We start from the raw sequence: 14,895 nt of genomic DNA, 5'->3' as shown, positions 1-14,895 counted from the left end.
AGTCAAGAGTCTTTATTAACTACATGTACCATCCTTCTTTACTCCTGCAAAACTCAGATGTTTTCCCCCAAGATTCTGGGTACAATGGACAGGACTCTGAATGTGCTGGTTTTTATTTTTATTTATTTATAAAGATTTTGTTTATTTTTTCGTGAGAGACAGAGACAGAGGGACAAGGAGAAGGCAGAGACATAAGCAGAGCAAGAAGCAGACTCCCTGCAGGGATCCTGATGTAGGACTCAATCCCAGGACCCTGGGATCACAACCTGAGCCAAAGGCAGACACTCAACCACTGAGCCACCCAGGCTTCCCTGAATATGCTGGTTTTTAAACAAACAATCACTGTCTTATGATAATCTTTTGGTCTTCCGTTAAGGAAACTGCAAGCAAGCATGTCACCTTGTCTTTTGTGCTTATTTTGTCTCCTTTATTTTTCATGAAGGGCCTAGAGAAGGGCACTTGCAGTTTTAGCCATTCATTATTCTGCAGTAATTTCCAAAACATTCATAGGAATATATTTAAGGAACTGAAGACAAGTGTGACTGAAGAAAGCCAGTAGGGTCACATCAGGACTCTTGGCTAAGAGTGAGAGAAACTCAAATAAGTTCTTATTTTTAAAAAAGATAATTTATTGGCTCTCTTAACTGGAAAATTCAAGAGCTGAATTTTGGAGTTGAGATTGTTATGGAAGAGAGAAAATTCTTATGGTGATTAAAAATGAGTATGAAAATCTGCATTAATATTGGAAAATAATTGTAAGCCAGTGAGAGTTTCTCTGAAGCAAGTAGGGTGGTCAAATTTGGAGATTTTTTTAAAAGATTTTATTTATTTAAGAGAGGAGAAGAGAGAGCATGTTTGTTCATGAGTGGGGGAGGAGTAGAAGGAGTAGGAGAAGCAGACTCCCCACAGATCAGGGAGCCCACCACCAGCGGGGCTTGATCCCAGGACCCCAGGATCACAACCTGAGCCCAAGGCAGACACTTAACTGACTGAACCACTCAGGGGCCTCAGATATTTTTTTTTTCAGTAAAGAAACAATGCATTTACTTAACAAATATTACTTTACAAATAATGTCCATGGCTGGACCATATCTGGTTGCCTCTCTCCATACAAGTCTGTGCCTTGTGCCTCTCTCCCTACTATGTGCATCAGGACTGACTCATATGAACTGTACTTCCTTATCTTCTACTTTCTGATTTGTTCAACCAATGTGAGGCACTGTCTGAAACTATGAGTGTAGGAAGAGAGAATTCAGGGTATTTACTCCTGCAGTTCTTCCATGGTCTGCCTTGAGTTGACTTAAGCTGTGTCCAAGACTTCAGTTTCTTTCAGATGAGTCTCTCCTACAGCTGGAGGTCTCAGAAGGTTCCAATAAACATGTAGCCCCTTTGTCCTTTCAAGCTTACAGATTATGGGAGCTTTCCACTTTTGCTAGCTTTTCAGTCTTTTGCCATTCTTTATAACTTTTCTTTAAGCCTGGCAACATATTTGTAAAGTACGTTAATATGTTATTAACCTATTCTCAATAGCCCTTTAAGACTTTGTTATATTTTCCCTGCTAATTTCCAGTCTGACACAGTAATTTATACTAGGCCTAAGCCCTGAAAAAGAGCTTTTGAATGTAATTCTGTAAGTGGGTTACTCTCATTGGATGGATACACTAACCTTATTGTAGAGATGGGCCTTATTGATCTAATAATGATGGGTGTTATTGATCTGAATTCTTCATATCTCTGCAATAGAATTGGACAGCTGTACCCTTGACATGGACTCCAGGTGAGCAGAGTGATCATCGTCACCTTGATGAAAGTATATGATGCTTCAACAGCAGGGACCACTCACTACTGAAGCCACAGCAGTTTTGTGGGTTACATGTTCATAATCTTAGATCAAAGCTACCAGTATCACAGATCCTGCATATCACTTCAAGGCTCAAGAAGTCTTTAATCTCCAGGAGACTTTAGCCAACAAAATCATCAGTTTTACATACCAATTCAATAAAGCAAGAGTTTTAAAAATTAAATAATTGCCCTTGTTCTGCAGTGGAGTGTATCTGAGTATGCAAAAAAAGATGAAATTTTCCAATGGTCAATTATGTAGAAAAAAGTGAGTCACATTTCTCTGAAAATGAGAGGAGAGGGATGTGAAGTGGGAAGAACCTAAAAATCAGGTATAATGTCAACTTTGTTACAATCTTGATGTTTATATTTATATAACTTCTATTGGGCAAATCACTTAATTTCTGTCATATCAGCTTATTTTTTTTAATTGAGAACTTAAAGAACCTGTAAGTTTGCTTTTGCCTTATACATTTCAAATCTCTAAGACAGTTCTTAATTCTTTTTGAAATTTCTGCTTTCTCAGTAAAGAGGTCTTCCAAAGCCTCAGGAAGTTGGTGAAGTCAATCAGGACTTTAAACACAGTGTTCCAAGTAGGAAATGGAATATAAACACAAGCTGAGTATCTCAGTGACCTTTGAAATAGTGGCACCATGCTGGTTGCAAGGTAATATCATATCACAGCACTGTCAAGACCATGAAACAAGACATTTAAGCTAAATACCAACAAATGAAAAAAAATAATAAATTAAAAAATGAAGAGCACCACTGAATAATCTCCTGCACTGCATTCAACTCAGAATCCAAATAGAAAGTTTTGGTAGTCACAAACTTATCACAGGCAATTTCTACCTCATGCACAGGGGAAGTATGAGTAGTCTACTGCAGGAAAGGAGAAAAACAAAACATTTTTTCTAGCATACAAGTAGCTCCCAACATTGTTGGGAAACTCTCTGGGCCAACAGAGAAAAGGCTGAAAAAAACGTAGGCCAATAGCCTTTATTTGCTATAGAATGTGCCAACTTCCCTTATTAGGAAGATGGTTTGATCAGGGCAAGTGTGCTAACCATCTGGGATCCCTTAAGGCCAATCCAGAAGTGGATGCTTTCTTCCCTAAAGTTAAAATACATGGAGTTGGGCTACCAAATGGGTTATAATGGGAAAGGGGGCTTAAAATGCTTACCAGGTGCCAAGATATAGACAAAAATGGGGGCCAGAGAACCAGGATTATAGGAACAAGGAATGCTAGATTAAAATGGAGAAAAGAAGAGGGAATGTGAACAAATTCTGGAGTTAGAAAGTCATTACATGTGATAGACACTGGCATCATGTGTATGTAGAACTCCGGCGTAAAGGGAAGGGATAAAGCAGTAAATATCACATCCCTTCACTATCCAAGTTTTGAAAAAGTTGAGAAATAAACTAATTCTGGAGGACAAATTATCAGCTGTGTTAACCAGGGGCTAAGTTCCTTGGAGGACCTTTAGGTGGGATAATGAAGTAGGATTGCCAATATTGGACTCTCAAATTAGCAGACAGGTACCCAGTTGCAAGCAATGCTAGACCACTGAGGGCCTCCCTGCATTGTGGAGATTTGCCCAAATAGTACGCACAGCATGGAGAAGTAGAAGAACTTGTCTTGTTATAAGTAGGCTTGGTCCCAGAGAGAGACAGATGGAGCAAAGCCGCTAGCCTATCTAGTTATCCTACCCAAGTTTGCCACACAGATAAATTTTTCTACTCCCTCAGGGCAGAGTGAGTAAAGCAGAGGAGAGAGATGTAGGTTATACTGATGGAGTTCTATCTATAGGAAGGAAACATTAGGAATAGTGGTGGTACCTTCCCCAATGGCAGGGAGTGGCTGAGTTTGAATGAACTGGCTGGGGGCAAGGTAGAAAGAGCTCAGAAGATACAAGCATCAGCCAGGGAATGTAGAAGTCACAGTACTGTGCTCTAAAACCCGGAAAGAAACAGGTCTCATCCCAATCCAACATCCATGTAACTGACACTTTTCTTAAGAGCCTTGAAAACTGAACCAAGGATGAAAGAAAGAAAATGTCATTTTCTTGGGAGATATTTTAGAAGAACCAAAACAAGAACATAAGTTTTCTAAAACTCTTATAACTAGAATAGAAAACTTTTGGTTGACTTGATGGCTCAAGTAGAAGTTAACCAAGTAAATGAAGAAACATATTGGCCTCAATCTGAGAATAATGAAATTCAGATACCTGGAGCTTCAGGCAAGGTCAAAGTTAGCATTAACCATCTTGTATGAAAATCTCTGAGCCATTTGACCACGAGGTAAAATTTTACACAGTTTCACAGAGAGGAAAATCAGGTATTTTTTTTAAAGAAATATATTAAAGATAGGTATACAAATATTTTGTTTCAGATTTCTTTTCTGCTAAACTCACAGTAATACAGAAAAATCTGTATAACCATTCCTTTTAAAGGAAAAAGGACATTTGTGTGTAAGTCAGTCACTTATTCACTATGCCACATGAGCAGTAAATACCAACCTCAATACTAGGTGCTTGTTTATACAAAGAAGGAAGAGTCTTATCTTTAGTTGAGCATATTCAAGTCAAAGAAATGGAAATATAAATCAGTGTAATAAAAAACTGCAGGTGAAATGATAGAGGGATATGTAGCATGCAATGGAAGCACAAAGAATAGAATAAAGAGAATTTATTTTAAAGTCTAAACTTTTAGAACTTTTCTTGGAGATTTTATATAATATATAAATTCTTTCCTACCAGAATTTTATTTTACAAATCTTATGGGAACTGAGTTTACCCTATTTAGCTTGTAAATAAAAATTTATCTTTACCAACCATAATGTTTTTGAAAAGAAAGTGTAAATGATCGATATTAATTATAATTGCATGAATGATCACTTCAGCATTTCCCTGGGTATTACAGTATCGTGAAGTTAGGGATCAGGAGAGAAATACACTTGGATCCAAGAGCAATTAGAATAATATAACGATGGAATGATATGTTTCTGGAAGGCACATGTTCCATTACGCTGGCTGAGAAAGAGTGACAAGTCCCTATAGAATCTCTACACTGACCTGGCAATAAGCTAATAATTCAATGAATCCACAGAAAGAACCTACTTTTATGATTTTCTTTGTGCTTTCTAGGGTATTTTCACTGAAATACAGGATGTCCCTAATCACATAGGCTCCCATGGAAATGACTGATACCATGACTGAAATACTGAGCCCATCTTTCAAAAAACAAAATTTTTCTTGTAGTGTCCACACTTGCAAGACTATTTATCTATGAAAACTTCTTTATAAAGGCTTATTCTGGATAGGAAAATGAATCTGTGTTAGTTTGCCTAATGAAGCATTCTATATGTCCCCTGTCAATTGAATAATTTATTCCATTCAAGCAGAGAAGATCCCATGGGGTCTTGTTTGTCTGGTGATATGAACATAAGCCATAGTTATGACACAATTGTCCAGTTCTGAAGAACTCAGTTCTAAAAATACTCATCTCTGTCAATAGGGGACCCACCTTAGGGCACAATTATCCAGCTTTATAAGGGCACTTTCATCATGATTCACTTTCTTTGTCCAAGTGGGTTTATACCCCACCTTTTAGTTTTGAAATGAATAACCTGCCCAATTGTGTGTTTCTTGGAAACAACTGAGATATAAACAGCAAGTAATCATCTATTTGATTTCCTTAGTTTGGTAAAACTCTGGAGACAATCACTGGCCTTAGTGCTAACAAATGCACTGCAATATAGGGCATGAGATTGGAGCAAGCCCCAATGAGGTCATGGGTGGCCCCACAAAGCCTGGTGGGGGAATAACTGTGGTACAAAGCATTCTTAGAAATGACAGGCCACTTGTCATATAGTTAGGACTAAACAGCATCAGGCTCTAGGTATAAAACTGGTGGTGGAAACAATTAGAAGCTTCAGCAAGAGCAGATAGAGAAAGAGGAAAGAATTCAGTCACAGGTTTGATTTGGGGCATTCATTAACAGTCAGTCTGATAAGGTCAAGCTTCACAGTACTCAAAAGAATTTAAATATAAGTAGACAATTACCAGTGTTGGCTGAAGATGATAATATGCTTCATGGATAGAACAAGACAAAGGTAAAATTACTGTTGGTAGTACTGAGTATATAGGTAGTATTGAGGTTAGTAGTGAGAGTTCCAGAAATGAAATCTCTGGGACAGGAGAGAGGAACTAGGTCAGCAAATGTTATGGACTGAATATATATGTTTCCCACAAAATTCATATGTTGAAGCCATAATCCCTAGTGTGGCTGTATTAGTGTATGAAAGTAATTAAGGTTAAATGAGGTCCAATAGAGTCAGTATCCTTATAAGAGGCATCAGAGCTTGCTCGAACTTGTGCTCTCTCTCTCTCTCTCTCTTAACTTGTGCACACACAAGAAGATGGTTGTTGCCAACTTAAGGGAAAAGCACTTACCAGACACCACCCCTGCTGGCACATTGATCTTGGACTTCTAGTGTCCAGAACTGTGAGAAAATAAATTTCTAAAAGCCATCCAGCCTGTGGTATTTAGTTATGGCAGCCCACGCAGACTAATGCACAAAGCATTGGTAGGCCAAGAACTTTAGAAGGGCAGTTACATGATTTTAGGTTTTAGTGAAACCTGAAAGCTAAAGAATTTGATATTACAGCTTTAGATTTTATATTTCTCAATAGGATGTAAGCTGCAGGAGAGCAGGGACTTAGTCATTTGCTCTATCCTCAATACATAGAACACAGCAGGTGTTTAATAAATATTGGTTGAATAAATTTCACCTCACCAAAATTGGCTAGACCCACAATAAGTGCAATTGGAAACAAAAGCAAAGAATAAAACAGCTCTGAGTACAGTATTTTGCACACAAAAGACATTGGACTGTGGTTGTACCCCAAACAGAGACAGCTGCAGAAGCCATTACACCTTTTCCAAAGTTTAAGAATCAAAGTAATTCTCTAGAATACAAACAAATGCTTCTGAGCCCATTTGTTGGGTTTTGAAAGGCAAGAGGTGGAAAATGCTGTTGAAAGGCAGGATGAACACAATAGACTTCATTTTTCCATGAAAATAGCCACTGAGGGATCATGACCCAACACTGAAAAAAAATGTAAATGGTATGTGGTATGTGTGCATGTGTGTGTGTGTTTTCATAAAGTGTTTATGAAACATCTCATAATTCCCAGGTTGTTCACTGATGAAGCAAACTCAATCAAAATACAAATTATTAATATTGTGAATGCGATATGCTTTATGTACCTGTAAATGAATTTTATAAGGAACTACAAAGGTTTAAGGAGCAAGCTCCACAGTATAAACCCAATTTAAGCCACTATTTATGTCCTGTATACTTACATTCCATTAATCAAAGCAAATCCTAAACAACAAGCCAGAGTCAAGGTGTAAGGACATTTTACACATCAAGCCATGGGAAGAAGGCACATGTGCAATTGTATTATGGAGCAATAAAGTGTTGGAACCAATAATTAAAACTAACATAACTGGTATTTCCTGATTTACATTTTTTGAAAATCTTTATGATTAGTAGTGTTATGTTATTATAGTGTTATTTTATTTATCCTTGATTATTAAAGAGATTAACCACATTTTAATAGTTTCCTTGTCTTGTCGACAATCTCAAAACAAACTGCGTTTGTGCTACTAAGTATCAAGTTGCTATAGATATTTTTATTTACATTAAAACCCATGGGCAACCCCGGTGACTCAGTGGTTTAGCATCACCTTCAGTCCAGGGCATGATCTGGAGACCCGGGATCGAGTCCCACATCGGGCTCCCTGCATGGAGTCTGCTTCTCCCTCTGCCTGTGTCTCTGCCTCTCTCTCTTTCTCTGTGTCTCTCATGAATAAATAAATAAAATCTTTAAAAAACAAAACAAAACAAAACTCTACCCTCTACCAGATTAAGGACTGCTCTTTTTCTGTTTTCTATCTTATATTAATATTGGGGATTTTTGCAGATGTTGAAACAAAACTATAATTATTATCCTTTAAACTTTTAATGTGGTCAATTACACTGATATCCTAATATTAAGCCAAACTTTGATTTCTTAGATAAATTTGACTTGGCTGTAATTTCTTATTTTTTATGTTTCTAGAGTATTTTTACTAATATTTTATGGAAGATTCTGGATCTCTTATTCATGACTGAAATTGGCCTGCAATTTTCCATCATCATTCTACACTTCTCAGGTAGTGGTGGCATCAAAATTATACCAGATGCAACAAACGACTTGAGTTTTTTTACATTATCTGGAAGATTTTGTATAAATTGGAATACTTTCCTCTCTGAGAATTTGGCAATACTCTGAGAAATCACTGAATCTTGGATTCCCTTTCTGAAACAATTTTTTATTGTAAGTCCAATTCTTAATTCAAACTCAAGTTCTTTATTTCTTCTTAGTTGATTATGGTAGCTTATATTTTTCTAGGAATTTATCTACTCTGTCTAAAATTTTAAGTTTATTAGCATAAAGTTTTCCATAGAATATTGTTACAATTTTGAAGTCTGTATCATTTATAATGATGTCACCTTTTTTATTCCTGATATTTGTGCCTCTTTTTTTATCAGTGTCACTGGAATTTTGTCAGTTATCTTAGTTGGTGTTTGTTTTGTTTTTGTTTTTTTTCCAGGAACCAACTTCTGTCCTTGCTGACCTTTTCAATTGCAGGTTTATTTTCTATTTTATTAATTTGTCTTAAATTCCTTACTTTTATTAATTTTTAGTTATTATCCTAACATCATGGGGTAGATTTTAGTTATTTAATATTCAGCTATTCTTTTTTCATACTGTATGCATTAAAGGTTATTTTTCTTTTAAATACTACCCCTTAATGCATTTGAAAACATATATTTGTATTTTATCCAATGTTTTGAGTTTTCAAGCAGAGATTTAATATGAATCACTTGGCTCACCATTTTGCTTAAAGTAGAAATCAGTACTCCTATTGATGTAAGCACTACCTTGTTTCTGACTTATCCTGTTCTTAAAATTGTTTAAAAATAAAACATTCTTTTTCCAACTTTTCTTTATTTTTCCTAATGCTGCTTTGATTTCAATAACTTAATATGTTCTGTTTCCACTAAGTAAGCCTATTACATTTCTTTCATGCTATAGAGTAGACTTCCTTTCTGATCAATTCTATCCATCAGCATGATCTTTTGGGATCATTACATAAAGGTCAGAAGAGAATTCTAGATTTCCTTGTACATATAAATTCCTTTAACATGTACAAATATTTTTGAATCCTTACATCCTGAGTTTGACTAATTCTCATCATCTTTACTGTGAGATTTGATGTATTTAATTTTAAATATAGAGCTTGCTTGGTTTTTCTTCTTACTCAGACTTTTCAAAGTCGACAAGACGTCATGCTTACCCAAAACAGCAATCTGAACAAGTTTCAAAATCATTCTAAGCTAAAGATACAAGGAAATACAAATGAGTTAAACTACAGAATATGAATGTTCTTATAATTCTAGTGAGAAGAAGAAGAATATCCATAGAAGAGGCAAGGAGAGGGGATCCCTGGATGGCTCAGCAGTTTGTGCCTGCCTCAGCCTAGGGCATGGTCCTGGGTCCTGGAGTCCCAGGATCGAGTCCCACATCAGGCTCCCTGCATGAAGCCTGCTTCTCTCTCTGCTTCTCTCTCTGCTTCTCTCTCTGCCTATGTCTCTGCCTCTCTCTCTGTGTCTCTCATGAATAAATAAATAAAATATTAAAAAAAGAAGAGGCAAGGAGAAACAGCTGAGTTTAATAGTTGCATATTAAAAGGCTAGTGTGATATACTTACATCCTAAGGAACCTCAGCTACAGATTGAATCTATTACCACCTGCCAATTATTTTCCTCAGATCTAAACCAATACAATACCAAATCCAGAGAACAAGGGAAGGGGAGCTCAGGGAAAGCCTCCCTAAGTTGTGAGGAGCTTCCTGCATGTTCAAGGCAGCAACCTTCGCAGGTGGGACATCAGGAAAAAAAGATTAAAAAAATTATCAGTGGCTCTTCACACTGTCAAATATCAAAAACTGGGACACATCAGTAGAACTGAGAGAAATATATCCAGGGCAATCTAAGTCTTCACAGTGTTGAGAGCAGCTGCTCTCTGCATGTCATGGTGAAACCTCAGGGCTCAATAATATCTACCAATGCCCAGAGAGCAAATGGGGTGATACTAGAAAGCTAAAACAAAACAAAAGCTCCACAGCTGCTCTAAACCCTAGCAGCTGGTATGTAAAGCAGAAAAATTTCCCACATTTTCAAAAACTGGTAGTTCAATTGTAAAACAGGCAGATTTCCAGAATATCACCAGTGCTAGTATCCCAGATCTTATGAAAAGGAATGTCCTGATCTTAGCTTCAGATGTTTAAAGTTAACGATCAATAAATCAAAGCCACAACACAGCTCAGATCCAACTCATCTACAGATCTGAATGCTTTAGCCACCTCTCTAGAAGACTGGAACAGAATAGAACACCTCTATTCTAGAGGTAAATATTATTTATTTCTGTCTCTACTTATATTTTACACAAAGTTATTAGTATATAATAAAAAAGTATAGGGCATATGAAAAGAGTAGAAAATGAGACCCATGTTCAAGAGAAGAAATAGTTAACAAATATAGACCCAGAATTTCAAAGACGATGGAATTAATTGATAGGGATTTTAAAAAATGACTTTGATTAAAGTGCTATGGGAGCTAGTAAAAAATGTGGATAGAATGTGTAAAGAGGGGATCCCTGGGTGGCGCAGCGGTTTGGCGCCTGCCTTTGGCCCAGGGCACGATCCTGGAGACCCGGGATCGAATCCCACATCAGGCTCCCGGTGCATGGAGCCTGCTTCTCCCTCTGCCTGTGTCTCTGCCTCTCTCTCTCTCTCTCTCTGTGACTATCATAAATAAATTAAAAAAAAAAAAATTAAAAAAAAAAAAAAAAAGAATGTGTAAAGAGGTAGATAATTAATCAAAGAGATAAAAGGTATATCAAAGCTAAATGGAAATATGATGAAAATTACCACATCCAAAATGAAACATTTAATGGACTTAACAGCAGAAAAGATCAGAAAACTTTAATATGTAAAAAGAATCCTAACTAAAACAAAGATTTTTTTAAAGGAAACAAAACAATTGTGATCCCAAAATAAGTGAAAGGATGAGGGAGAAAATAAACAGTTGAGATAATGGTGAAAACTTCCAAAAACTGGTGACAGACATCAACCCATTCATCCAAAATTCTCAGTGAAGAAAACAGGATAAATACAAAGGAAAGCAGCATGATTACATTCATACAAATTAAAGAACAATTCTTAAAAGTAGCCAGAGAAGAAAAAATGCAATATAAATGAAGAGAAGAATATGAATGATGTCCACTACTATCAGATGACAATGGGATGATGTCTTTAAAGTGCTAAAAAGAAAAAAAAAAAGATAAAATTGCTGAATCTAGAATTCTATCTTCCATTACAATATGCTTTAACTATGGAAACCGTATAAAGGTGTTATCAAGTTATCCAAGAACTAAGAGAATTTGTCTCCAGCAAGTTCATATTCTACAAAAAAAAAAAAAAAAATTGGAAAAAATTAAATAAGTTATTTAGGCAGAAAAGAATACCAGAGGAAATGTAAGATCTTCAGGAAGGAATGAAAAGTATTCAAAAGAATAGCTAAGTAAATATAAAACACTTTTTAAATTATCCTTCTTATACTTATATATATTTTTTAAATAAACTTCACACCCAACATGGACCCCAATGTGAGGCTTGAACTCATAACCCTGAGATTAAGACCCTAGCTTAGATCAAGAGTAGGATGATTAGCCAACTGAGCCACCCAGGTACCCCGATGTATACATTTTTAAAAGAATGGATGTTTTTTTAAAGATTTATTTATTTATTTATGAGAGAGAAAGAGAGAGAGAGAGACAGAGAGACAGAGAGACAGAGAGGCAGAGACACAGGAGGAGGGAGAAGCAGGCTCCATGCCGGGAGCCCGACGCGCACTTGATCCCGGGACCCCAGGACCATGGCCCGGGCCAAAGGAAGGCGCTAAACTGCTGAGCCACCCAGGGATCCCCAAAGAATTGATGTTTATTAAAAAATAGTGACAAAGATTTTTGGAGGTTAGAGTATATGTAGAAGTAAGCTGTAATAATCCAAAAAAAGAGAAAATGGTGAAAATAAATGGAATCATACTATCATAATTTTTATAAAATATAAAATTCTTATAAAATTCTTATAAAATATATTCTATATTCTGAAGTAATATACTATTATTATTTAAAGGTAGACTCTTTAGACTCTTACACTGAATGGTTCTTTTTGTAATACCTAGAGCAACCACTAAACAAAATAAACAGTTAAAAATGTCAATACAACAGATAAAACTAGTAAAACAAAAAATATTATTTGCCAAAAGAAGTCAAGAAAGGAGAAACAGAAATAAAGCACAAATGAGATAAACAGGTACTTATCTCTATCATACTAACATTAAAAGTAAATAGAATCACATTCCAATTAAACGACAGACATTACTACACTGTAGAAAGACAAGACCCCACTATATGCTGTTTACAAGAAATAAACTTTAAGTATTAAGGGCATAGACAGTTTGAAATTAAAAGTATGAAAAATACTCTCATGCAAACATCAGGCATAAGAAAGCTTGTCATTTCAGATAAAGGTGACTTCAGGACATGAAAATTCCTAGAAACAAAAATGGGTATTTGATAACAAATAATTTATCAAGAAAACATAAAATCCCAAACATATCTGTATCAAATTACAGCAGGGACCCAAAATACATTGATCACATTTGATGGAACTGATGAAGGAAATAGATATATCCATAATCAAAGTTCAGAATTTCAGCAAATCTTTCTTAGCAACTATTAAAATAAGTAGACCAAAAAAAATCAGTTAAAATATAGAAGATTGCCAAAAAACTGTAAAACAATTTGACCCAGATTTGACAATTACAGACTACTACTCCCAATTGCAAAATGTACATTCAAGTACATCTGGAACTTTCACTAAGACCATACAGTGAGCCTTACCCAAACTGCATTAAATGTTAAGTAACTGTAATCTCATAGGATGTATTCTAAGACTACAACAGCCTTATATCTAGAAATAAATTTATAATATATAGAAACTACATAAATTTTAATACATAGAAATTATAATGAATGTGTATTTAAGTAACACATATTACTTAAAGTAATAAGAAGAAAGGTCTAAAAGCTAATATTCCACTTAAAGAAACTAGAAAAAGAATAAATTATATGCAAAGTAGAAGAAAAAAATTAAAATGAATGGAAACCACTGAAATAGAAAATGAACAAAAAAAATAGGGAAAATCAAGAAAGTGAAAGTGAAAGGTCAGTTTTCTGAAAAGATTAATCTAGGTAGAATGATTAGGGAAGAATAAGAGAAAATTCAAATTACTATCAGGAATAAAAATTAAAATGATAAAGACATATCGTGGACAATAAAATAAAATGCAGACAAGTAAGATATAGCAAGCAGCAAATGGATGAATTTCAAAAATATTGTTAATTTAAAAAGACAGGCAAGTATGAATACTCTCCAAAAATTCCATTTAAATGAATTCCAAAATCACATAAAGTTAATTAATGATGACAGATATTAGAAAGTCATGGGGGAGAGGGGGAGGGAGAAATGATTGAAAGGTACATGAGAGAAATTTCTGGTGTCCTGGAAATGGCCCATATCTTGTTTTCTTTGGTGTTTACACAGGAGTATAGATTATCAAAACTGAGCAATTAAGATACGTGCATTTTATGACATATTAACTATAACCCCAATTTAAAAAAAAACAAACTTAATCTTGGAGGTAGACTTCCTTATGTGCATCCTGGTGTAGAAAAGAGATTGAACTCTGTCATTGCCTTACTTTTCACCTCTTTATGATCCAATATTCCTCCTTTGCTTAGCTTTTCTCAAGCCACTAGCACTACATATCCTCCCCAAATATGATTTTCCCTCTACAGAAGCTTTTCCCAAAGTTATTTGTACATTCTGGAATACTGTCCTCCTTGACCTATCTAAATTCTTCTGATTCCTCAAAGCTCACTTCTAACCCCCCTTGAGTTGTACCCATCTATTCTTTCTGTTATTATTATTATGACTACTACTAATAATTAGCACTTATCAAGCATTTTGCATTGCTGCACCATTTGCCATTTCATGTTTAGTCACTTCTCCCAGCAAATATGAGAGATGTAACATTATCCCCATCCATATAGAATAAACTAATGTACAAAAACAATTTGCAGGGCAGCCCTGGTGGCTGGGCAGTTTAGCGCCGCCTTCAGCCCAGGGCGTGATCCTGGAGACCCAGGATAGAGTCCCACATCTGGCTCCCTGCATGGAGCCTGCTTCACACTGTGCCTGTGTCTCTGCCTCTTTCTGTGTGTGTCTCATGAATAAATAAATAAAATCTTAAAAAAAAACACATTTTGTAAGATATTACACAAGAGAGAAGCAAAGCCAAGAATGTCTGACTATGAAGACTGTGCTCTTAAGCCTATTGTACAACGTTCAAGCTTGTGCTCTTTTGGCACTTGAATACAGTGGGGCTTTTTTGTTGTTGTAGCTGAACTTAAGAACAGAAACCAGGGCTATTGTTTCTCTTACTTCTCCTAAAATACTTGACATATTTGCAGTCACACAGCCAAGGAGGGAAATTGTTGCTGATTGATTGAAAATGAAGTTATTGTCTTAAAGGCTCTGGGGCTACATCTTTGCCTAATAAAGGAAACAGCCACAATAATTATGGCTAAAATAATGGGAGTTATGTTGACTTATAATTAAACTGCTGCTGATACTATCCACTTGGCTGGCATACCCTACATAAGGTATACCATGGTAATTATTAAAGCCAATCTCTTACACATTAACATGAATATAGGATCATAGTTATTATCTGTACAAATATTTGGTATTCATTAGAGCTATAATGAAAGCAGGGCTAAAGCACCTAGGTAAAAAGTTTTTAACACAAATTAA

The 14,895-nt window shown here is 35.7% G+C and overlaps 1 long non-coding RNA gene across 2 annotated transcripts in view; it reads left to right on the top strand.

Moving 5' to 3' along the window:
- The window catches only part of LOC111098757, a 95,288-nt gene extending 86,443 nt beyond the window's left edge, over nt 1-8,845 (top strand). For both annotated transcript variants that reach the window (XR_005369377.1, XR_005369378.1), the window contains one exon: nt 7,968-8,845. This is a non-coding gene — a long non-coding RNA (uncharacterized LOC111098757). The remainder of the gene's footprint in view (nt 1-7,967) is intronic.
- Nucleotides 8,846-14,895: the final 6,050 nt, after the last annotated feature.

The sequence above is a fragment of the Canis lupus genome, chromosome 14 (genome assembly GCF_011100685.1).
Source record: "Canis lupus familiaris isolate Mischka breed German Shepherd chromosome 14, alternate assembly UU_Cfam_GSD_1.0, whole genome shotgun sequence".
NCBI lineage: Eukaryota > Metazoa > Chordata > Mammalia > Carnivora > Canidae > Canis > Canis lupus.
Note: the sequence above shows the minus strand (reverse complement) of the source record. Positions and strands in the feature narration are given on the sequence as shown.